The sequence below is a fragment of the Melozone crissalis genome, unplaced genomic scaffold (assembly GCF_028551555.1).
Source record: "Melozone crissalis strain CALT ecotype California unplaced genomic scaffold, PUWL_Pcris_2 ptg000236l_1, whole genome shotgun sequence".
Lineage (NCBI taxonomy): Eukaryota > Metazoa > Chordata > Aves > Passeriformes > Passerellidae > Melozone > Melozone crissalis.
Window position 1 is genome coordinate 397,484 of NW_026535997.1, and position 26,094 is coordinate 423,577.

General features: G+C 48.5%; 1 pseudogene; it reads right to left on the bottom strand.

Moving 5' to 3' along the window:
- Nucleotides 1-26,094, bottom strand: part of LOC128949463 (CUB and sushi domain-containing protein 2-like) — a 101,418-nt pseudogene that overhangs the window by 53,541 nt on the left and 21,783 nt on the right.

The following is a 26,094-nucleotide window of genomic DNA, read 5'->3' on the forward strand; positions in this document are numbered from 1 at the left end:
AACCATGAAGTCAGAAAAGAAAATAAAATAACCACAGATAAACCCTAAGGAAAAACCCCTTGTTTTGTCACTGAGCTCTGTCCCTGCTCAGCAACACCCAAGACTGAGGGTTTGGATTGGCAAGGATCAGGTTTAGCCAAGGTTTAAGAGGATTCCTGACTCCTGTCCTGTGCCAGGCACTGAATCAGTCATGTCCAGTTTCCTGTCTGTCTCCAAGAAAACCCTCAAGAAAACTCCCCAAAATCAGCTCTTCCTTTAAAAAAAGAGCTGTTAAACCCCTGAAAAACAATGAAATCTAATTCCTGGTAAAACCCCTAAAAAATTATAGAAAAACTGAGAAAACCCCTGTGAATTAACCCCCATTTTTCCATGGAGGATGCATTGAGGGGTCCAGCTCTGGGCAGATCCTCCCCCCAGCCCCTTCCCGTGGGATTTACCTGTACAGGTGGGGCGTGGCTTGTTCCAGGTGGGTTTCCCATCCCCTCCCATCACACAGGTGAGGGTGGGGCCCCCCTCGATGTCGTAGCCCCCATCACAGTAGAAGGTGATGGTGGAGCCCAGCTTCAGGTCTGTGCCCACCCTGGTGCCATTCTTGATGGAGCCTGGGTCAAAGCAGGACTCCCGGGGGTTCTCTGCAGGGAAAGAGATAAAATTTTAAAAAACATATTAAAAAAATGTTAAAAACCAAATTTCCTAGGATTTTTATTCCTCGGGCGCAGCTCCTCTGCTGCTTTGATAAGTGCAATGGGATTTTTTTTAGGATTTTTTTCACCTGAGAATGTGTGGGATTTTCACAAGGACTGGCACCATTTGCAGGGTGTGGATTTGGGATTTGGTTTGGATTCTGGGAGAAGGGAGGCTCCAGTTCCCACCCAGGCACCCAAAATCCAAACTCCCTGTTTTGGGAACCACAGACTGGGGAACCCCCTCTGCCCATCACACATTTGTACCCTCAGCCTTTAAATCCTGAAATCCTGGGTTCCCCTGGGTTCAGTGGGGTCTTGAAGGACCATAAGCCAAATCAAAACTCTGATTTCACACAACCCCAGGATCGCTGAGGCTGGAAATTCCCTTCAGGACCATCGAGTCCAAGCTGCGACCCATCCCCACCCTGTCACCAGCCACAAGGACAAATCATATTTGAGATGGGGAGGAATCTCCATCTGGCACAGAGAAATCCTGGATTCCCCATCCCTGAAGTGTCCAAGGCCAGGCTGGATGGAACTGGGAGCAATCTGGGATGGTGGGATTGTTCCTGCCCATGGATGGGTTTTAAAGTCCTTTCCAACCCAAACCAGTCTGGGATTCTTTCATTTATTCCTTGGACACCTCCAGGGGTGGGGATTCCACCCTTTCCAAGGCCTGGCACCTTTTCCATGCAGAAGTTCCTGCTCATGTCCAACCTGAGCCTCCCATAGCACAACTTCAGGCTGCTCCCTCTCATCCTGTCCCTGTTCCCTGGGTGCAGAGGCCAAACCCCACCTTGCTCCACCCTCCTGGCAGGTAGATAGTGAAAAATTCTCTTCCTGCAGAGTTTAAAATCCCATTTCCACATAAAAACTCCAGAGAACACTACAGAGCTGTCAGGACTTAGATATTTTTTTCCTTCTTCTAACAGCTTTTTTTTGGGGGGGTTTTCTTTTCTTTAATTTTTTTCCCTGCCTGCAATATAATTAGAGGCTTTGATTAATCCTGCTCTTTTGTCATTTGGAAATTGCTCATTAAAGACAAGGGCTTTTCTGAGAGCAGTGGCTCTGGGAACAATTCAAGTGTGCTTAAGCATTAAATCAGGGGCTCTCAGATTTTGGGGAAGGTGTGGAAAGGAGAAACAGGAAACTGTAAAGCCCACAGGTTTTGCTTTTGCTTCTCTGCATGAAAAATCAGGTGATCCCATGGTTTCCTGTCCACAGCAGCTGCACCAGGAGATCCAAATGAATGGGGCACAAAAAGATGGGATTTTCTTTTTCCTCAGAGCATCAATTCCCTGTTTTGGAAGCCACAGATTGGTCAACCCCCACTGCTCATCACACATTTGTATCCTCAACCTTTAAATCCTGAAATCTTGGGTTCTCCTGGCTCTGTGGGGTCTTGATGTACAAATTTGGGACACTTTGAGCACCACTTTTTCTCTTTTCCTGTTTCACTCCTTTCCTCTTCACCTCCCTTTCTCCACCCTCTGCTTTGGGGATGCCAAAACACCAGAATTCCCCCTGGAAGGAGCTTTCCACAGCATCTAGAGCCTTGTTCCAAAGAGGTGGAATAATCTGGGAATAAGTAGAGGGAAAGCCCCAGGTAGCTGCTGGTGGGGTCTTGATGCACAAATTTTGGACACTTTTGAGCACCACTTTTCCAGTTTCACTCCACTCCTCTTCACCTCCCTTTCTCCACCCTCTGCTTTGGGGATGCCAAAACACAATAATTCCCCTTGGAAGGAGTTTTCCACAGCACCTAGAGCCTCTCCAGTTGTTCCAACAAGTGGAATAATGTGGGAATAAGCAGAGGGAAAGCCCCAGGTAGCTGCTGAGCCCCCAGCCCTCACCTGTGTACTCGATGACGAAGCCAGCGTTGCTGACGGAGGCGTCGCTCCGGAACGCCAGGAAAAGGCTGTTGCTGCTGCTCTCGATCCTCTCTGGCAGCTGGGAGCCATAAAAACTCCCAATCAGAGGGCTCAGGGAGTCAGGCCCATCGTAGATGTGCAGGAAATCGTAGCCAGGCTCCAGGCTGAAGCTGCAAAAGCAAAGGAGGAGAGCTTGGGGTCAGGACATATTAGTGGAGAATTCCGCGTTGATGTTCTGGGATGTGGAAACCCGGGGCAGGGACTGGCTGCTCCTGCTCCAAAATCCTGCCAGGCAGAGGAAATTCCTGCCTCTATCCATGTCTGAGGGATCCAGGAGTAGGGATGGAGTCAAGGGGTTGGGATGGGGTTGGTCTCAGAGCTGCAGCTGCTGCAGGGATTCCTGGGCTGTGCCACATCATGTTCTATTTATTTCTGGGGTGGAAGGAATGATGAATCTGACTCCATGTTCTCAGAAGGCTGATTTATTATTTTATGATACTGTATTATATTAAAGAATGCAAACTAAACTACACTAAAGAATATAGAAGGTTAAAGAGATAATAATGAAAACTCGTGACTCTCTCCAGAGTCCTGACACAGTTTGGCCCTAATTGGCCAAAGAGTGAAAACAACTCACAGCAGAATCCAATGAAACAATCACCTGTGCGTAAACAATTTCCAAACACATTCCACATGTGAGCAAAACACAGGAGAAGCAAATCAGATAAGAATTGTTTTCCTTTTTCTCTGATTCTTCTCAGAAGAATCCCGGCCAAAGGGATTTTTGGATTTTTCCAGAAAATATGTGACAATGTTCTGTCTATCAAAGAGGAACTGCAGCTGGAATAAGAGGATCTCCTCCCCAAAAAATGTCTGGGAACAGATTATCCAGGGACATGGGACAGCTCCATCAGATTCCTTCCCAAAGTTCAGACATCCACACCCAGATCCTCCCTCCCCTCTCTGTGGCCATGGCACCAAACCATGCGTCCCCTCCCCAAGGCTATGGCACCAAACCCTTGTGTACTCACACGCTGAACACCAGGGCAATGACATAGTCAGGGGACACTGTCAGCTTCCAGTCACACTCCTTCCCTGGGGGATATGGCTCTGGGTACTGTGGGGACAGGATCACCCCAGCCGGGCCCGTCAGGATCCCGCCACACGGAGCTGCAGGAAAACCACCAAGGGTGAGCCTCTTGTGAAAAATGCGTATTTTATGATCGGCTTTTTGCAAATATTCAAATGAATGTTATATGTGTTGTGTTAGGAAGTAATGCTGGATTAATCCTCTTAAGTAGTGTGTTAAATATAGTTTTAGGTTATAACAAAATGTTAAAATAGAAACTATGCTATGTAGGATACTTTTTTAAAGAAAGGACTCGCATTGAGATAGCAGCCACAGGACACCTAAATCTTTCAGAAAAAAAGAATTTATTGCCCTCTTATCAAAAGAAACTAACTTCTTCCCACCTCAAAGGTGCTGTTAGGATTCAGAGGAAGAAGCTGACACTGCCCAGACAGAATCCTGTATTTGAATGGAATTTATGCATCATGTATGAGGTGTTTGAATATGCAACAGGTTATTTTTTTTAACGGTTAATCGTTTGTTAACTGTGTCCTTTTTCAGGCTCATGCTGCCCAGAAAAGGTCCCCGGACCGTCTGTAACTCTTTGTATTTATTGTCTCATATTCTCCTAATTCAATTTGTCCAAATTATTATTAATTAATATTAATAATTATTATATAGAATAGAATTAATGTTAATTAATTCTAATTGTATTACTATTTTTATAACCATTTTATTACTATTAAACTTTTAAAATTTCAAAAACAAGTGATTGGCGTTTTTCACAATTTAGAGCACGCAGACTTCCAAAGCACCAAATGGGAAGCAGGAATGGAATAAAATAAAGGAGATGTGATAGACAGAGGGGATTGAGACAGCACAGAATCCTTGTGGGGCATTTTAGTGGGAAGTGACCCTGAGGCTCATGTAGGACATGAGGTTGTGGTGGCTCTGCCAGGTGAGGGCTCTGTCAAACACCTCAAAGAGATCTCTGGATGCCACCAGGACCTTCCTAAAATCCATAAGTGAAGAGCCAGGAGGGAGAGAGAGGGAGAAATTCCACTTTCCTGCTGCATTTATGGAAGTCCCTGTCAAGGCCTGCTCGCCCGTAACGAGGTGAAAACACGTCTGGGCCTAAATGGCTCTGTCGTGTTTACTCCACTTCCCAGCACATTAAATGCCAAGCTGATTGAAAAATCAATTATTGCTTTTTTAAGGCTCAAAGTGCCTGCTCGTGTTTCTCACCGTGGCAAAACATGACTGATATTTTTCCTGTCAGTTTTTTATTATGCAGGCTCTTTGTGAGGGCTCGGAGGTTTCCCAGATCGGCCCTCACGTATTTGGGGTGAAAGGAAGGGGGTCTGAGAGCAGATAAAGAGTGGGAAATGAACTGGGATGGGATAAAAATGATGGGATAAATCTTGGAAACATTTTCCATGAAGGAATGAGCATGTGGAATTTGATAAAGAAAAGTATCAGGTAAAACCCAGTGGGGCTTGTCTAGAAATGCCATAGTAGGGATTAGAGAGCTTTTTCAAGTCCAAAAATGGAGAAATGTCATCCTTCTGGGACACACCAGGAAACCACAGCACAGATATGGAAAATTTGGCTGAAAGTCCCCCAAAAATACCTTGGAGAAACCACCAAACTTCCCACATTTGGGATGGAATGAGAGCAGGGAGAGCACAGCCTGTGGGGAGGTCTGAGAGCAGCTACAGAGTGGGAAATGAGCTGGGATGGGATAAAAATGATGGGATAAATCTTGGAAACATTTTCCATGAAGGAGTGAGCATGTGGGATTGTCCTGTGAGCTTTGATAAAGAAAAATATCAGGAAAAATATCAGGTAAACCCCAGTGGGGCTGGTCTAGAAATGCCATAGTACCTGTTAGAGAGCTTTTTCAAGTCCAAAAATGGAGAAATGTTATCCTTCTACTGAAATCACAGTACAGATATGGAAAATTTGGCTGAAAGTCCCCCCAGAAATGCCTTGGAAGAACACACCAGCATCTCTTCTGTGCCCATTCATCCCAATTTTAACCCCAAGGGTGCCTTCCCCTCCCATACTGTAACGTCAGGGGAAAACTCTGCAGAAACTGAAATCTAAGGACTCATTTTTGAAAAGCCTGAGGGAGACAAGTGTTCAACACCCTCGGATTCCTTTGAAAATCCCACCCAGAGTCTCCAAAGGGTTTGAAGCAGGAGCTGGACCCAGCCAGTGGTGCCTGGGACTGGGAGGGATGCAGACTTCAAATGGCCCAAACCTCCCGGGGCTCTCCCAGCCTGGATTGTTTCACAGTGGTGCCACAAAGAGGGGAAAACGCATCTGAAATGCTAAATACCCCCAGTCAGCCCTAAATTTAACACTGAGTTTTCCCAGTTTAGCTCCAACTAGGCTGCCTCTCCCCCAGTTACTGATATTTCACTGATTATTCCTCCAAATCCTTTGTCACTTCATATTAAAATTGGCTGGGAAAAAAACTATAAACAATTGAAGTATAATTTGAAGTACAATTTGAAGTATTAGAAAATCAGCATTTTTAATCACAGCTGTGGAGACCTGAAGGATATTTTTTTAAAAATATTTCTTGATTTTTTAAGATGTGTGGAGTGAAATTTTATAACAGGGTTCAGGATGGATCTGTGTCCATGAATTCAGGATGTGGATCTGTGTCCATTGGTTTAGAACATGGACCTGTGTCCCTGGGCTCAGAACATGGACCTGTGTATATGGGTTCAGGACATGGATTTGTGTCCATGAATTCAGGACGTGGATCTGTGTCCATGGATTCAGGTCATGGATCTGTGTCCATGGGTTTAAAACATGGATCTGTATCCATGGGCTCAAGACAGGGATCTGTGTCCACGGAGTTAAAACAAGCATCTGTGTCCACAGATTAAGCACAGGGATCTATGTCCATGTGCCCAGGACATGGATCTGCATCCATGGGCACAGATCATGGATCTGTGTCCATGGATTCAGATGACAGATCTGTGTCCATGTGCTCAGATAATGGATCTGCATCCCTGGGCTCAGATCATGGATCTGTGTCCATGGATCCAGGTCACAGATCTGCATCCATGGGTTTAGAACATGCATCTGCATCCATGGGCTCAGAACAGGGATCTGTGTCCATGGATTCAGGACAGGGATCTGTGTCCCTGGGCCCAGAACATGGCCCTGTGTCCATGGATTCAGGACATGGATCTGTCCATGGATTCAGGTCGTGGATCTATGTTCGTGTGCCAGGACATGGCCTTGTGTCCATGGATTCAGGTCACAGATCTGTGTCTGTTTCCTTGTGTACCTGTGCAGGTGGGAGGGTCAGGCTGCCAGAAGAACCTGTTCTGGATCTGCACACAGGTGATCTGGGCCTCCCCTTGCAGGCTGTAGCCGGGGTTGCACTGGAAGGTGATGGAGTCCCCGGCCTCCCGGCTGTCCCCGCTCCGGCTCCCGTTCTGGGGGATTCCTGGGTCGTTGCAGGATGTGGCTGTGGACACTGCAGGGAATTAAAAGCACTCCTGAATATCAATGTTTATTTAACACCAGGCCTGCAGCACTGGCTGCCCTCAGGCTCTGTCCTTACCCAGACATCCAGGCCATGCCTTGTTTCCCCATCCCTCCTCCTTCAGCATCCCACAAAGTTCCCCGACACACAAAAAGTGCTTTTCCCTTTGCTCTGAGCATCTGCCACTCCAGCTGGGAAAGGCTCTGGGGACCAGCAAGTTCAAGAGCAGCACCCAGGGAGCAGCTTTGATGTAGAATTGTGCACATGGCTGTTTACTCCATCAGGCCAGACACCCACTGATCCTCCACGGTGCTTTTGGAGAGTTCTGTGCCAAGGCACATGCTGCAAAATCAACTCAGCCACCAGCACTTCACGCTTTCCCCTGAGTGCCAGAGAAATTTAGCCTCAAGATCTGTGAAGCATCAAGCCTGACCTTTCAGAAATGTGTTTGTTTCCTTTCCAGACTTGTTGCTGCCTCTCTTTGAGGTCTGAGATGTCCCCTGAGCTGGGGACAGGCAAAGCTTCGCTGCTGCCTGAGCTCAAGGTCTGCCAACAGCACATGGATTTACCAGCAGGGAAAATCCTGGAGTAATAGGAGTTTTGTGAGCTTATCCACCTCATTAAAGGTCCCAAGATCCCAAAGTGGACAGGTCTGAGCTCAGGTCTGGCTGCTTAGTCACACCTGCTGAACAAAGGCTTTGAGCAGGAGCAGTCAATAAAGCCCAGCTCCAGATCAGGAGCTTATTTCCTGCTAAGTTGATGAGAGTCTGTTACAGCCAGGCAGTTTAGAGAAAGCTGCTCTTGAAAGAGCCAGAGGAAATCCCTCTCTTTCTGTGCAGCTGGAGATAAGGAAGTTAACAGCCCAGGCTGGTCCTTCCTGGCAGGATGAGACACAAATGTGGCAAAAAAACCCCAGGATGGCACCGCTGTGCTGCGTAACACAAAGCTCTGCCTCTGTCTGGGTCATCCCAAAGCTCTGAAACCCAGCAGAAATTCTCCCCAAAATGCTGCCTTGTTCCCCCAGCCAAGCAAGACACCCTAGACAGAAAGTTATGGAAAGAAAAAACAGAAAACCCAAACTTGGGAAGATGTTTCAATGTGTCTCAGTCCAGGCAAAGTCACATCATCACTCACCCAACCACTCCCTGTTTTTATCACTCCAAAACAACTGCACAAACCTGAACATTCCATAAATATTGGAATATATCACCCTAAATAATTGAAATTAATATGTTTGCAGGGCTGGGGTTTGGTTGGGGTTTCCCTCTGGGTCTGGTCAGGTTTTTGAGGAACCCCTGCCCATCCCACCTGAGAACTGGATGGCAAAGCCCTGCTTGCTGGTGAAGAAGTCGGTGTTGAACTGCAGGATGACGGAGTTGAAGGTGCTGTGGATGTCCCCAGGCAGCCCCGAGCCGCTCATCTCCTTCAGCAGGATCCCGTTCTCCACCGGCCCGTCCCAGATCCGCAGCACGTCGTGGAACTCCTCGGTGTGGAAAACCATGAAATGGAGCCTGAGGGGCAAAAAACACCCGAAATTCAGGCCTGGAGTGTGGTTTGTGCCAAATTCAGGCAGCCAGGCTCACACAGAATGTGTTGTTTCATCTGGAATTCAGGCCTGGAGTGAGGTTTGTTGTGGTATTTTTTGAGTCTTGAATTTGACTCCATGTTTTTAGAAGGCTAATTGATTATTTTATTATATTATACAAATTATACTAAATTTTATGTTACATCATTATTATATTATATTATATTACATTATATATTATATTATATTATATTATATTATATTATATTTACATGATATTATTTATATATATTTACATATGTTGATATTATAGATATATAATATAATTTATATTATATTACTTATAGATTATTATTATTATTATTATTACTACTAAATATTATGTTCTATATATTATATAAATTATACTAAACTACACTAAAGAATAGAGAAAGGATAAAGACAGAAGGCTAAAGGATAAAAATGAATCTCGTGACTCTTTCCAGAGTCTGACACAGCCTGACTGTGATTGGTTATTAAGTTAAAACAATTCACACAAAACCAATGAAACAATCACCTGTTGGATAAACAATCTCTAAATTACATTCCAAAGCAGCAAAACACAGGAGAAGCAAATCAGATAATTATTGTTTTCATTTTTCTCTGAGGCTTCTCAGCTTCCCAGGAGAAGAAATCCTGGTGAAGGGATTTTTCAGACATCCCCAAATCCCACCCTGTCCTTGGGGGTGTTGTCCAAACCCTCCTGGAGCTCTTGGGAATGTGAGCATTCCCTGGGGATGGAGCAGGAGTTGATCCCATCCACTCCTGCACTCCAATCCCACCTGGACAGGAGGAATTTCCCTGTCCCTGTTTGTCACTGCCCCATTTTCCCTCTGGCACAGCAAAATCAGGCCAAGCATGGGCAACTCAACCCCAGTGTGAAACGGGGACAGAAACCTAGAAACAGAAAAAAAAACTTCTGTAAAAAATAAACCCATCAGGTGCTGTGCTGAAATCCCTGCCAGCCCACAGAGGCAAACAGGGAAGCTTTCACTTGGCTGCTTTCCCATTTATCTGGGGCAAACATAAATAAATCAGGGGAGAGACATAAAAAAAAGGGGGAGGAAAAAAAAAAAAAAAAAGAAAAAAGCCCCACTGCAAAATCCTCAGGAACAAAATGATGCCCAGAGAAGCTGGGAGAAACCAAAAGAGCTGAATCATAAATCTCCCAAGCAGAGACCTTGAGCAAAGAGAAATAAAGCCAGGCCTGAGGAAAATCAGGATGGATGGTGCAGAGCTGTTCTCCACGGCTGCCTTGCTGTGATTAGGTTTGTTCCCAGCCTTAACTGGGCCCAGTGAGCCAGAACTGCTGGGAAAAACTAAAAACTCATCCCTGGAGACCTTGGGATCAGGGGGAGGCTGCCAGGGGTTGAGCTGGGCTGGGGGGACACCCTGGAACTGCCACCAGCAGCTCCAGGGCTGCCTAAACCACCCCATTTATCTGAGAAAAAACAAATTCAGGGGGAGAACACCTGGATGATCCAGGTGATCAGGCTGGAATCTGCTGGGGTATCAGATATGGAGTTCTCTGGAGCAAATCCAGCTATTCCACATTGACATCTCAGCTTTTCCCTCAGCCTGAGGTGTGAGACCAGGCACAGCCCCTGCTGCAGCAGACAATGGAGGGGAAAGGAGTTTTATTCATGAGGGGAAAGGAGTTTTATTCCTGAGGGGAAAAGAAATTGTATTCCTGAGGGGAAAGGAATTCTATTCCTGAGGGAAAGGAATTTTATTCTTGAGGGGAAAGGAGTTTGATTCATGAGGGGAAAGGAGAAGAAATTCCATTCCTGAGGGGAAAGGAATTCTATTCCTGAGGGGAAAGGAATTTTATTCCAGAGGGAAAGGAATTTTATTCCTGAGGGGAAAGGAATTCTATTCCTGAGGGGAAAGGAATTTTATTCCAGAGGGAAAGGAATTTTATTCCTGAGGGGAAAGGAATTCTATTCCTGAGGGGAAAGGAATTTTATTCCAGAGGGAAAGGAATTTTATTCCTGAGGGGAAAGGAATTTTATTCGTGCACTCTGACAATCCCAAATATTTCTCAATTATAGGCATGGAAATGCAGTAAAAAACAAACAAAAAATCCCACAAAAAAACCCAAACCAAACCAAACCAAACAAAAAGAACCTCAAACAAACAAACAAGCACCAAAAAAAAACCCCCCAAAAAACCCCAAAAAACCCCAAACCAACAAACAAAAAAACAAACAAAAAAAACCCAAACCAACAAACCAAAACAAAAGAAACCAAACAAAAAACCCCAAACATCAACACCCAAACCAAACCAAACCCAAAACAAAACCAATAACCAAATTAGAAACTGGGGAGATTATATTTATGTAAATATAAGTGTGAGAGTGGGGAAGCTCTGCCAGTTTAGCAAGGAGCAGAGAGGAGAGCCCAGCTCTACCCTGAGTGTGAACAACCCTTGGTCCCTGTGGGTCCCTTCCAGCTCTGGGTATTTTCTCTGCTGTTTTTAGATGAAACTCTGCAAAGTGGAACCTGTCAATACCCATGAAAATGGGAATTAACAACATCAGTGGAATTTCACAACACTGGGCTCAGGGGTTGACCACAACTCTGCCATGTCTCTGTGTCCTCTGCTCCCAGCTGGGTAAGGAATTTCCATCCATTTTCCACACAACCTCCTGCTTTTCCTCCACCTTCCTCCTCACCCCCAGCCCAACCAAGGCACTCCAAGCCCCCTCTGCAAGAGCAGCCCTTTCCCTTTCATGGCTCTGAGGTGCAGACTCATTTTTCTCGCTGTCTCACCCCCCCTGCCCTTCCCCTGGTGCTGCGCAGCTACAGCTTCATTCCAAAAGCTCTGGTGATTAATTTTCATGTAAGTTATAAATGAGAGCTTTATGCAATTGTATCATGCGTGAAGAGGATTATTTTTCCAATGGATTACCATAAAAATGAAGTTGCTGGGAATGTGCTCTCTCCACTCCCCTGAGATCAGCTGTGCTGCTGCTGGGGCTGGGAGATGAAAGGGGCAGGGAGAGGGAGCTCTGATCCCTGGGAAGGGCAGGGTCACCAGGTGTGTGCGGCTCTGACACCTTCCAGAACCTTCTCCTTTCACTGCTGGCCTCTTCCAAGCCTTTGGTTGATCCCAAACCTCTGCTCATGCTTTTAGGGATTACAAGAGCAAAGTTGCTGAAGCAGCCTTTGGATAGGGGGGAAAAAGGGACTTCTCTACTCTGTCCTATAAAAACCTTTTCCAGGAGAACAAAAATAGAGGAGATTTCGAGTGGAAGCTGCCTGTGCAGGGATTCAGCTGTTTTTGCTGTGCTTTTCCTCCTCTGCTCACACCCAAGCCCATCCATTATTGAGCCATTCTGAAGGGCAGCGCTAATGGAGGGAATTTCTGCATGAAATAAAAATGTGAAAACACCAGGCCAAACCTGCCTCCAGCAGAACTCCACGGGCTAAAAGCAGCACAGAGCTCACCCTGAGGGCCAGGCTGTGCTGGGATGGGTGCTGAGGCAGCAGGGAGGAGAAAATGGGATGGAGAGGGAAGGAATTCAGGATGGAACAGCAATGGGCTTGGGGTGAGCCAGGAATGGCTGAGAAGCACTGGGAACTCTGATGGGAGAGGATTACTACTACTATTATTATTATTATTATTATTATTATTATTATTATTACTACTACTACTACTACTATTATTTATCATTATCATCATTATTATTATTGTTGTTGTTATTCAGAACTTTTAAGGTGCATTTCTCCCCCTCAAATCCCACTCAGTCAAAGCTTGGCTTGCCCAAATATTCCAGTTTTTTTGTGGGTTTTGGCCAGCCTGGAATCCCTGGGAACACCCAGGGCAGCCCTGAAGGGTTTGGCAAACATCACTCAGGGGGTGGTGGGGCAGAAGTGAAGGATCAGGGAGAAGGAATTCCCTGGATTCTGGGACATTCCCTGTGATTTCCTACAACACCCCCATTCCAGGATTGTGTGGCCATTCAGCACTTTTGGGATGTTCCTCATTGATCTGGTGGAAAAAAGGGTTTGATTCTGGATGCATCCCATTAAGGAGAGGGGTGGGAAGCTGTCCATGGGCACCAAAGCTCATCTGGGATGTCTGAGCTCAGGAACACCATGGGCAGGACCAGGACATGGTCTGGTGTCACCACCCAGGGCTGAAAACAGAGGAGCAGTGATGCCTCTGGGGGCTCTGAGCAACCTGGGAAATAAACCCCATAAATCCTCAATCCCATCCTAAACCATTCCCTGATTCTGGAACCAACGCAGTGACTTCTCCCTGCTCGTCCCTCAGCTTCTCCCTCCTTTGCTTTATTTAATTTTTGATCTTTGTTTCTGCGAGAAATCCGTGGGGATTTTTTTGAAAAAACCAGCTCCAAGTGGGAAAGAAGCCAAACCACAGGAGCCCAGCTCACCCAATGGTGCACCCAGGCTCTGCCTCGATGGTCCAGATGCAGTTGAGGTTGTGGTCGTAGGGAGTTGGGTATCCTGGAGAAAGGATCCGTCCCGAGGTCTCTCCTCTGATTGTCCCTCCACACTCAGCTGGAACAAAAATATTTATGGGGTTAGGGAGGAGATTTGTGGCTTTCTGTGGCTCTTGCTTGGCAACAAGCTCACCCTGCAACAGAGATTATTCCTGGCTTTTTCCAGGGATTCTAAAAGCTTACAAAGATGAAGGGAATTGTTGAATTCAGCTGAGTTATCAGAGTTATTCTGAATTTCTGAACACCTGGCAAAGCTTCCCTGCACCTTTCTGAATCTCCAGGGAGCAAAAGCAGAGCCTGTCAGGATCCTGATTCCCTGCTCCACACGTGGGGGTGAAGGAGCTCTGCTCCTCTGCTTGGATTCATCAGAAAATGAAGGATAAGAAGCCAAAGAACTTGTAAATGTCGCTGTAAATGAACTGCAAAGAATGTGAGGATTTGGAGTAATTTCCATAACATATCCATTCAAATTCTGTAATTTTCATTTTTTTCCGTTTTCTTTCATTTCTTTTTAATTTCCACACGCTCAGACACGGCCTCATATCCAACACACGAAGAGCAAACAGGCTGAAGGTTAAGAAAACGCACAAATGGCGGAGATTTATCTTTTTACATCAATAAATGAGGCTGAAATCCCAGCCAAGGACTGGCCCTGCCTCCTGGGAGAGGGAACACGGAGTGCCAGGGGCTGAGCACATCCCTGGGTGTGCAGATCTCCCAGGGGACTCGGTGTCCAACAACTCCCCCATGTCCTGGGCATGGCAGGACGGGAATCAGCAATCAGCCCCATTCATTTAACACACAGAACCCCAAAGCGGAATTTGGAAGAGCTGCAGGTGAAAAGGGAACTCTGCAAAGGGAATTGAAATGTCTGGGGACGGGATCAGGTGTCAGGCAGCTCTGAAATAAAACTGGCTCTGAGCTGTCACACAGGACACACGTTGGTGTCACTATCAGGAGGTGGCACTCACTTCAACATGTCCAGAGTGAAAGGACAAGGCTGGAACAGCACAAGGAAGCAAAAATCCCTTGTCAAATGTGGGTTTAGGGCAGAGGGTTTCATGTTAGAGCTGCTTCAGGTGCTCTCTGTCTCATACAGGAGCCTCACCACGTTAATTAGTGGAGATGGGCAATTAACAGCAGAGTTAATGTCCATGGATCAGCAAAGGGTGGTCAGGGTGGGGAATCCAATTTCCTGGAGGTGCAGGAGGTGTCTCCATCTTGAGATGCCTCACAGAGGAGCCTCACCGCAACTTAATTAGTGCAGATGCAATTAACAGGAGAGTTAATGTCACATGGATGAGCAAAGCAGGGACAGAAGGTGGCCAGGGAGTGGGATCCAAGGAAATCACTTCCAGGAAGTTTTTCCATCTCAAGGACCCTCACCACAGACAACTTAATTAGTGCAGATGCAATTAACAGCAGAGTTAATGTCAATGGATCAGCAAAGTGTGGTCAGGGCATGGAATCCACAAGGAAATAATTTCATGGAATCCACAAGGAAAGAATTTCCTGGAGGTTTTGGAGGAGCAGGAGGTGTCTCCACCTTGAGATGCCTCACAGAGGATCCTCACCACAACTTAATTAGCGTAGATGGGAGTAATTAATAGCAGAGTTAATGTCAATGGATCAGCAAAGCTAGGACAAAAAAATGGTCAGGGTAGGACCATTTTTTGTAGGGTAGGGTGTGGGACCAAGGGTGTTCAGGGTGTGTGATCCAAATCTCGGTCTGGAGAGTGCTGGAGGAGCAGGAGGTGTCTCCATCTCGAGGACCCTCACCACACACAACTCAATTAGTGCAGATGCAATTAACAGCAGAGTTCATGTCAGTGGATCAGCAAAGCAGGGACCAAGGATGTTCAGGGTGTGGGATGCCAGGAAATCTCTCCTGGAGAAGGAGGAAGGAGAAGGGGAAGGAGGAGGAGGAGGAGGAGGAGGAGAAGGAGGAGAAAGAGGAGAAGGAGGAGAAAGAGGAGAAGGAGGAGAAGGAGGAGAAGGAGAAGGAGGAGGAGAAGAGAAGGAGGAGGAGGAGGAGGAGAAAAAGGAGGAAAAGAAAGAGAAGGAGGAGGAGAAGGAGGAGGAGAATAAGGAGGAGAATGAGGAGGAGAATAAGGAGAAGAAGGAGAAGGAGAAGGAGGAGAAGGTGTCTCACCCACACAGGTCGGCAGGGGCCGGTCCCAGGCTCTCCTCTCCTCTCCCCAGTCAGGCACACCAGCACCCTGGTGCCTCTCAGGGTGTAGCCAGGGTCACAGCTGAAGGACACTGAGCTGCCAGCAAAGTGTCCCTCGTCGTGCACCTTGTACCCAAACTGGGGCACGCCGGGGTCCTCGCACTTGATGAGCTCAAAACCTGCACAGGGAGCAAGGGCAGCTGTTGGCAGCAGGGATTTCACAGCCAGGAGGGTCTCACACAAAGCCACGGTGGGGTTTTCTTCTTACAATGATTTGTTGGGGAGCAAAGGGGCCATTCGGAAATCAGAAGGGTTTTAATTAATGTTGGAGTTTTGATCTGGATTTCGGGATCGCTACAGGCTTGACAGGAATAGTTTGATCAGATCCCAGGGAACAGGGACAGGGGAAGAGGAAACAGCCTTGACCTGTGCCAGGGGAGGTCAGGTTGGACACCAGCAGGAATTTCTGCATGGAAAGGGTTGGAAGGGGCTGCCCAGGGAGGTTTGGAGTGCCCATCCCTGGAGGTGTCCAAGGAACAGCTGCATGTGGCACTCAGTGACAAGCTGGGGATCAGGCACAGCTTGGACTGGGTGGGCTTGGAGGGCTTTCCCACCCTCAATAATCCTGGGATGCTGTGCTCTCCCACACTCCAACTCCACTTTGGGTACAAGATCACCCCAGAAAGGACTCTTTGCTCATGTGCAACACAAAACCACAAAAATACACCTTGACCTGTGGGATTGGAACTCACTGGAGAACTGCAGCTCGAAGCCCTTGCTGGTGTTGGCAGGGTCAGTGATGAACTCCAGCCACATGGAGCTGGAGGTGCTGTTGATGCTGGTGCCCAGCAGCTCCGAGCGGCTGAAGGTGCCCAGCAGCCGGGCAGAGCTGTTGGTGCCATCGTAGACCTAGGAGGGACAACAAATCCAGCCTGGAAAAGCCATTCCTGGGATCAAACCATCACTGCCCAGAGGGGCTCTGGCTGCTCCTGGATCCCTGGAAGTCTCCAAGGCCAGGCTGGATGGGGCTTGGAACAACCTGGGACAGTGGAAGGTGTCCCTGCCCGTGGATGATCCTTAAGGTCCCTTCCCACCCAAACCATTCCAGGATTTCCTTAAGGTCCCTTCCCACCCAAACAATTCCAGGATTTCCTTAAGGTCCCTTCCCACCCAAACCATTCCAGGATTTCCTTAAGGTCCCTTCCCACCCAAACCATTCCAGGATCTCCTTAAGGTCCCTTCCCACCCAAACCATTCCAGGATCTCCTTAAGGTCCCTTCCCACACAAACCATTCCAGGATCTCCTTAAGGTCCCTTCCCACCCAAACCATTCCAGGATTTCCTTAAGGTCCCGTCCCACCCAAACCATTCCAGGATCTCCTTAAGGTCCCGTCCCACCCAAACCATTCCAGGATTTCTCTGCAGTTTCACTGAGCTCCAGAATAGAGAAATGATGAGGAATTCATCCCACCTAGTCCCTGATCTGCTCACAGCAACACCCTGGGTTTGTCCTTTGGGGTTTTTTTTTGGGAAGAACCAGCAGCTCCTGATAAATGCCCTCATTTGGGGTCACCTCAAATTAAGGAATTTGCTCCTGGCACTGAGCTGATCCTGAGTATTGGAGGGAAAAGGGAAGGAAAGAACCAACCCACTCTGAATTCCAGCTTCAGGCTGGAAAAGCAACTCCAACCCTCCAGGATTTGTCCTACAGGTGATCCAGGAGTGGTTCCTGGATCCACAAGTGCAAACAGGGACAAATCCTTCAGGCAATGTGAGCTGAGATCCAGGGATATCAAACTAAAAGTCTGATTTGATGGAACTCCACAGTGCTGCCCACCTGAGGAGCAGCATTTCCACCCTGGAGGATCTGCACCCTCCTCCTCAGCCCTAATTTACTCTGCACACTGGGCTGCATCTCCTCAACTCTCTTTCCCAAGGAGCAGCTGCTAAAAAATCCACATTTTTCCCCCAGACTGACTCAGAGATGAGCCTTGATTTAAGAAAAACACAAATGGGGTTTTTTTCTTCCTTTTGTGAGGACCAAGAGCAGCTCCTCACCAGTGGAGATCGATAGGAACTTTCCTCAGATGAGCAGCTGATGACAAACCTGCTGAGAAAATGTAATTCCTCTGACAAGGAGTACATTCCTTGCATTAACAGGAAATCTTTCTCCCTTTCCAGTCATTTGTGAGCTGGAAACGTGGATTACGCCTCTCCTGGAGTGTGACACTTCAATGAGGACAGAGGATTCTTGGGAAGATGGCTCAGCACATCCTTGCAATATTAATGCCTCCTTCAAAACCATTCCTTTGGTTAATATAAAAAAAAACTCAGCCTGGATTTGTCTCCTTCTCCACAGAGTCCTGGAGCTTGAATAATCTCAGAAGAGTCTGGAGTTCTGCATTTCAATCAGCCCCTTTTTTGGGGACAAACCAGCCTTGATTCTTCAAAGCACTGAAATAATGCTGAAACCCTAACTATTCTGATGGAGGAGGAGTTTTTCTTGTGCAATTCCAGAGGTGAGAGCTGAATTTTAGCTGGTATAGGGGAAATTTGGGCTTCCAAACTGCCATGGGAATCACTGGGATGACACAGAGGTCGCTTCCACCTAATCCCACCAAAATTTTAGAACCTTTCTGGTGGATGAGGAGTTTTCCCTGTGCAATTCCAGAGGTGAGAGCTGAGGTTTAGCTGGTCTGGGGGAAACCTGGCATTCCAAACTGCCATGGGAATCACTGGCATGACACAGAGGTCGCTTCCACCAAATCCCACCAAAATTTTAGAGCCTTTCTGATGGATGAGGAGTTTTTACTGCGCAATTCCACAGGTGAGAGCTGAGGTTTAGCTGGTCTGGGGGAAATCTGAGCTTCCAAACTGCCATGGAATCAGTCCATGGCATTGGGATGACACAGGTCACTCCCACCTAATCCCATGAGAATTTTAGAGCCTTTCTGGTGGATGAGGAGTTTTCCCTGTGCAATTCCACAGGTGAGAGCTGAAGTTTAGCTGGTCTAGGAGAAATCTGACCTTGCAAACTGCCATGGCAATCACTCCATGGCACTGGGATGACACAGAGATCATTCCCACCTAATCCCACCAAAATTTTAGAGCCTTTCTGATGGAGGAGGAGCTTTCCCTGTGCAGTTCCAGAGGTGAGAGCGGAGGTTTAGCTGGTCTGGGAGAAATCTGCCATGGCAATCCCTCCATGGCACTGGGATGACAAAGAGGTCACCTAATCCCACCAGAATTTTAGAGCATTTAGAGGTGTTGCTCTCCACTGCCCGAGCCAGAATTACCTTGAGGACATCTCCTGCCTCCAGCTCGAAGGTCCTGGCTTTCAGCTGGATGCCCTTGCCAGGCTGGCTCTGGATGGAGTAGATGCACTCGTGGTTGTTGTTGTAGTTCAGGGGGTAGTTGGGCGACAGCAGCACACCCTGGGTGCCCGTCACCGAGGAGCCACACTCAGCTGCAGCGAGACACAAAGGCACATTTCAGTGACCCCACGCGTCTGCTGGCCACAGCACACATGCAGGAGGCGCCTCTGAAGGCCACAGCCGCTCAGCCCCTCCTGCAGCAGCAAGGAGAGGGCTTTTCCCTGTTGGTATTCACTACAACCTGTTGTTATTTACCACAACCATATCTCTACAACCTGCTGGTGTTCACTACAACCTGTTAGTATTCACTACAACCTGTTGGTATTCAGTACAACCTCTTGTTACTCACCAGAACCTGTTGGTATTCACTACAACCTCTTGTAACTCACTACAACCTGCTGATATTCACTACAACCTCTTGTTACTCACTACAACCTGCTGGTATTCACTACAACATGCTGGTATTCCCTACAACCTGTTGTTATTCACTACAACCTCCTGTTACTCACTACAACCTGTTTTTATTCGCTACAATCTGTTAGTATTCACTATAACCTCTTGTTACCCACTACAACCTGTTGGTATTCACTACAACCTGTTGGCATTTACTACAACCTCTTGTTACTCACTACAACCTGCTGGCATTTACTACAACCTCTTGTTACTCGCTATGACCTGTTGTTATTCACTACAACCTGTTGTTGGTCACTACAACCTGCACACTGTCGCCTTTCCCATCAAATTTTCCTAGCCAGGCTTCTCTCCTCTTTCAGAATCTGTGTAAATGTAAATCTGGGGGGAATTTGGGGAGGAATCTGTGTAAATTTAAATCTCTGTGAATCTCTGTGAAATGTGAGTGGATCTGTGAGAAATCTGTGGGAAGTTGGGGGATCTGTGTGAATCTGTGGAGAATCTGTAGGAATTTGGGTGAATCTGTATAAACGTAAATCTGTGTGAAGCTCTGTGAAATCTGTGTGGATCTTTGGGAATTTGGGGGGAATTTGGGGGAATCTGTGGGGGATCTGTGGGGAATCTGTGTAAATGTAAATGTGTGTGAATCTCTGTGAAATCTGTGTGGATCTGTGGGAAATCTGGAGGAATCTGGGTGAATCTGTAGGGGATCTGTGTAAATGTGTGTGAAGCTCTGTGAAATTTATGTGGATCCGTGAGAAGTCTGTGGGAATCCGGGCGAGATCTGTGAGTAATCTGTGCAAATATAAATCTGTGTGAATCTCTGTGACATCTGCATGGATCTGCAGAAAATCTGTGGGAAATGGATATAAATCCGTACGAATCTGTATGAATTTGTGTAGATCTGCTCAGAACAACCCCACGCTGAGGATTTTCTGTTCCTCCTGCCGAGCTCCCACACAAGCCAGCCGTGACTCACTGTTTTCCCAGCCTGTTTACCCTGCAGGATTTTCTGCTGTCAAACACTGGCTGCCTGCTCCTCTGGGGCTCTGCACGCAGGCCTGGGGACAGTCATCCCCTAGAGCAGTTTTTGGGATCAATCTCATGTCCCTGAGTCCTCATAGCTCCTGGAGCTGAGGGAACCATCCCAGGGGAGGGACGCATCTCAGAGCAGCTCCTGGATGATGAGGGAACCATCCCAGGTGAGGGAACCATCCCAGAACAGCTCCTGGAGCTGAGGAAACCATCCCAGGTGAAGGAACCATCCCAGGGCAGCTCCTGAAGATGAGGGAACCATCCCAGGTGAGGGAACCATCCCAGGTGAGCTCCTGGAGCTGAAGAAACCATCGCAGGGCAGCTCCTGGATGATGAGGGAACCATCCCAGGTGAGGGAACCATCTCAAGTGAGAGAACCATCTCGGAGCAGCTCCTGGAGCTGAAGGAACCATCCCAGGTGAGGGAACCATCCCAGGGAAGCTCCTGGAGCTGGAGGAACCATCCCATGTGAGGGAACCATCCCAGAACAGCTCCTGGAGATGAGGGAACCATCCCAGAACAGCTCCTGGCTCTGCTGCTCCTCCAGGGAAGGGTTAAGCAGCAGAGGCACCCACAGGAGGCTCTCTGGAGGAGACTCTTTGTCCTCTGCTCTTGCCAGGGATGAAAAGCTGGATTTTGGCACAGATTCCCCAGGGACAATGCTGGGGACATCTCAGGGAGCTGTCCTGGCCACAGGGCTTGGACAAAGGAACAAAAACCACTCCGAGCCCTCCCCAGACCATCTCCAAGATAGGAGCTGAATGCAGAGTGTCTGGAAAAGCAATTAAACCTCCTGTGATCTTAATGAGTCAGTCTGCCTTTTCCATCCCTATCCAGGCAGATCTGAGCAGCACTGGGGACATTGTGACAGAGCTGTCACCCTGCCACGGAGCTCTGGGCCATCAGCCCTGAGTTTGCCCTGCTCTGATCAAGCCAAGCTGTTAATTCTGAGCCAGGAGCAGCAGCCAGGGTTGTCCACTCAGTGCTGCTGTCTGAGGCTCCAGTTCAAAGCTCTGGAAATGATTTTTTATTTTGATTTTCATTCCCCTGATGAGCTTTATCTGCAGCCTGATTGTTACTCCTGCCTGTCCCAGCAGAATGAGGCCCCAGAGCTGGAAATTCAGCACAGCTGGCTCTGCTGGGGAGATTTGCTGCTGAAATTCTCCCTCAAGGGTCACCTAACCCTAACCCACAGCTTAGGACAATCTCCTGAGCAGGTCTGGCCACCAGGTGAGAGCCCTGCCCTGACTGATCTCGAGGAATCCCACAGGCTCAGGGTGAGCAGAGCTGGGAATGATTTTCTATTGAAATTCTACACCAAAAAATAAGTGTGACATCCTTTTTCCCACGGCCTGGAGCATCATCCCCCAACCCTGCTCTGGATGGTCCCACTCTGGGGGATGTCACCCATACATCCCAGGGGATGTCACCTCTCCATCCCAAAGGATGTCACCCATCCATCCCAGGGAATGTCACACACCCCAGGGGTGCTCCCATCCATCCTGGGGGGTGTCACCCATCCCAGAGGTGCTGCCATCCACCCTGGGGGATGTCACTTATCCAGGGGATGTCACCCATCCATCTTGGAATATGTCACCAATCCCAGGGGTGCTCCCATCTACTCTGGGGGATGCCACTCCTCCATCCCAGGGAATGTCACCCATCCCAGCTCCCATCCATCCCAGGGATGCTCCCAACCATCCTAGGGGTGCTCCCAGCCATCCCAGGGGATGTCACCTCTCCATCCCAGGGGATGTCACCCATCCCAGGGCTGCTCCCATCCATCCCAGAGATGTCACTCATCTCAGGAATGTCACCCATCCATCCCAGGGGATGTCACCCATCCTAGAGGTGCTCTCATCCATTTTGGAGGATGCCACCCATCCCAGGGGTGTTCCCATCCATCCCAGGGGATATTACCCCCCCATCCCAGGAATGTCACCCATCCCAGGAATGTCTCCCATCCATCCCAGGGCATGTCACCAACCCATCCCAAGAACGCAACCCATCCACCCTGGAGGATGTCACCCATCCTAGAGGTACTCCCAACCATCCTGGGGAATGTCACCCATCCATCCCCAGGAGGTATCACCCACCCCAGGGACATCACCCACCCCAGGGCTGCTCCCATCCATCCTGGGGGTTGTCACCCACCCCAGGGCCGCTCCCGTCCATCCCTGCCCACCTCAGGAGTGCAGCACAGCGGGGCCAGCCAAGCAAAATGAAAGCACATGACCACCTACCAACACACCTTGGCAGAGGCGCACTCCACACTCGCCGTCGCCCGCCCAGGCAGGTGATGCGCGCCGCGCCCTCCAGCCGGTACCCGGGGAAGCACGAGAAGCTCAGCACGTCCCCCACCCCGAACTGCAGCCCCTTCCTGATGCTGTAGGCCGGCACCTCGGGCTCGTCACACGGCTCCAGGTCGTATTCTGGAGGGGGAAAACGGGGGTTGTGGGATGGGAGATGGGTTCTGTCCTCCACGGAGAGGAGATGAGGGTCCAAGGGAGCTCTGAGCCTTAATCCAGCTGCAGTGAACCCATGAGGATGGAATCCCGTTTGGGCCATGAAAACCCACCTGGATTTCACCCCAATCCACAGCTCAAGGATTCTGTTCTTCCTGTAAATGACATGAGGATCCAAGGGAGGCTCTGAGCCTTGATCCAGCTGCATTTTGCAGGGAGGATGGAAAAATGAGGATGGAATCCTGTTTGGGCCATGAAAATCCATCCAGATGCCACCCCAACCTAAAACTCAGGGGTTCTGTACTCCCTGGAGAGGACACAAGAATCCAAGGGAGCTCTGAGTTTTGATCCAGCTGCATTTTCCAGGGAGGATGGAAAAATGAGGATGGAATCCTGTTTGGGTCATGTAAACCCAGGTGGATTTCACCCCAGCCTAAAACTCAGGGGTCTGCCTTCCCTGGAGAGAACACAAGGATCCAAGGGAGCTTTGATCCAGCTGCAGTGAATCCATGAAGATTCCAAACCATGAAAACCCACCTGGATTTCACTCCAACCTACAACTTGGGTTCTGTCCTCCCTGGAGCGGACATGAGGATCTAAAGGAGCTCTGAGCCTTGATCCAGCTGCAGTGAATCCATGAGGATTCTAAACTATGAATATCCACCTGGATTTCACCTCAACCTAAAACTCAGGGGTTCAGACCTCCCTGGAGAGGACATGAGCATCTAAAGGAGCTCTGAGCCTTGATCCAGCTGCAGCGAATCCATGAGGATTCCAAACCATGAAAATCCACCTGGATTTCACTCCCAGCCTACAGCTCAGGGATTCTGTCCTCCCTCTAAATGCCACAAGGATCCAAGGGATCTCTGAGCTTTGATCCAGTTTCAGTGAACCCATGAGGATTTCTATTTCCCCCTCCACCTACAACTCCCTCCCAGCCCCTGCATCCCAACCACCTCCGAAGGCAACAGGTCCCAGTCCCTGTCACAGTGACAGGGATGGGGATTTGTCACTGTCCCTGTGCTGCAGCCCAGAGAGGATGGATTGATCCGGGTGGGATTTCTGCTGCCTCTCCTTTTCTAATCCTGGAAATGGATGATCCTGCTCAGGGAAGGCAGGAGGACGCTGAAGCTGCTGCTCCAAGAAAGGTCACGTAGGATTCTGGCCAACAGCCAAACTCAAATCTCTGACCCCAAAGCAGCCTGAAGGAAAACTCTTTTGAAGGTGTTTTTGGCAACATCTCCAAGTCCAAAGCCTGTATGTTAACATATATATATGTAAAGGGAGCTAAAAATAGAACTGACTCCTGGTTTTGCTTTTCAAGATAGGAAAGAAACCTTGAAATACACTGAAAATGAGAGTTATAATTAGAGGCGAGCTTTTGAAAGGCAAAAAGCCATTTTCCCCTCATCAAAATGGGAGTTAATTGGAAATTTTCTGACTGGTTTCCACATGCAAATCCCTGACTTCAGAGGCCAGGAACAAAGGCACTGGGAACCAGGTTTCAGCTGCATCTATGGCAACAGCTCTGCCCGTCAGGGAGGGTGCCAGACCAAGCTCCACAGGAAAAATGGGAATTTCTCTCTTTCCCTGGGTGCTGGAGTGGCAGCTCAGGACTGGGAAGGACACGGGGACAGAGGGAAGAACAGCAATAAAGCTCCTGCCCTTCACTGGTTGTGGTAGGGAATTGCTTCTGGGGCACTCAGGCAGCAAAGATTGACATTCCCTGGAATGGCAGCACTTGGGAGTCACTTGGAGGACTCCAGCCCAGAGGACACAGTCAAACACCTCGTGCCCTTCAAGCAGAGGCTGCCCCAGTGCCATGAGCTGCCCTGCAGTGCCACACGTCCCTCCTTTGGTCCCTCTCCAAGTCCTCACGCTCCTCCTGACAGACAGCTGCTGAAAAATCAGGATTTCCTTTGAAAAATTTGGATTTCCTTTGAAAAATCTGCATTTTGGATCAGCACACCCACTCAAAGGCACAAAGGCACCATCACCGTGAGGGTTGAGCAAGCACAGCTCAGCAAGGGATTGCTGGAACTTCTCTGGGCAGGAATTGTTTCCCTCAGCCTCCTCCTGAGTCCTGGAGTCAGGAAAATCTGGATCAGAGCCCTGCTGGGTGCAGCAGGAGGGGGCTCCCATCTGGTACTACAGCAAGGAAAAAATAGGGGAAAGAGGGGAAAGGGACAGAAAGGGAGAAAAGAAGGGAAGGGGGAAAGGAAAGGAAAGGAAAGGAAAGGAAAGGAAAGGAAAGGAAAGGAAAGGAAAGGAAAGGAAAGGAAAGGAAAGGAAAGGAAAGGAAAGGAAAGGAAAGGAAAGGGAAAAGGAAAGGAAAGGAAGCAAAAAGGGAAGGGGAAGGGAGAAAAGGAAAGGGAGAAAAGGAAAGGGAGGACAAAAAAAAGGGAGAAAAGGAAAGAGAGGAAAAGAAAAGGGAGAAAAGGAAAGGGAGAAAAGGAAAGGGAGGACAAAAAAAAGGGAGAAAAGGAAAGAGAGGAAAAGAAAAGGGAGAAAAGGAAAGGGAGAAAAGGAAAGGGAGGACAAAAAAAAGGGAGAAAAGGAAAGAGAGGAAAAGAAAAGGGAGAAAAGGAAAGGGAGAAAAGGAAAGGGAGGACAAAAAAAAGGGAGAAAAGGAAAGAGAGGAAAAGAAAAGGGAGAAAAGGAAAGGGAGGAAAATAGGAGAAGGCAGGAGGGAGGGAAAGAAAATAAGGAAAAGAAGGAAGGGACAGAAAGAAGGGAGGCACAGAAGGAAGGGAGGCACAGAAGGAAGGCTCGGGCTACTGCTGTCACCTGAGAAGGTGATGTTGAAGCCCTCGTAGGACATGGAGAAGTCAGAGATGAGGCGGATCTGGGCCGAGAAGTTGCCGAAGAGCCCCGCGCTGAGCGGCGCCGGCAGCCGCGAGCCCGTCAGCTGCTGCAGGGGCTGGGCAAAGCTGGAGTTCTCCGTGATCAGCAGGTAATCGTGCCCGTTCTCCAGGTGGAACGTGTGGAAGGTGAAGAACACGCCTGCAGAGAGAGGGGAAACCACAGGTGGAGTCATCCCAGTGCCCAACCCCAGCTCCCCACCGAGGGCAGGGGGAAAAATCACACTGGAATTGTGGATTTGGGTCTGGTGGAAGTGAAATCAATAAAAACCCTAAATCTGGGGTGTGGGAGCAGGGCCAGGCTCTGGAAATGTTGGATTCCTGTGCCCTTGTCAGGGTGACACAAACTTGCTCCAGGGACAGAGCAGCAGCTGAGGGAGCAGCCCAGGGGAGCCTTTATTCTAAAAATGACTTTTAAACGGAGAGCAGCGAGGTTGGAGTTGGGAGGGCTCAAAAATGAGAGTGCTACAGAAGGAATTCCTGCCTGGAAAACCAGGACTGAATCCCAGCTTGAAGGTCAGGGAGGCTTTCCCAGAAGTGTGTCAGAGGTGCAGCTGCAAGGACCTTCCCATGATGGGCTGAATCAGAGAATCATGGAACAATTTGGGTGGG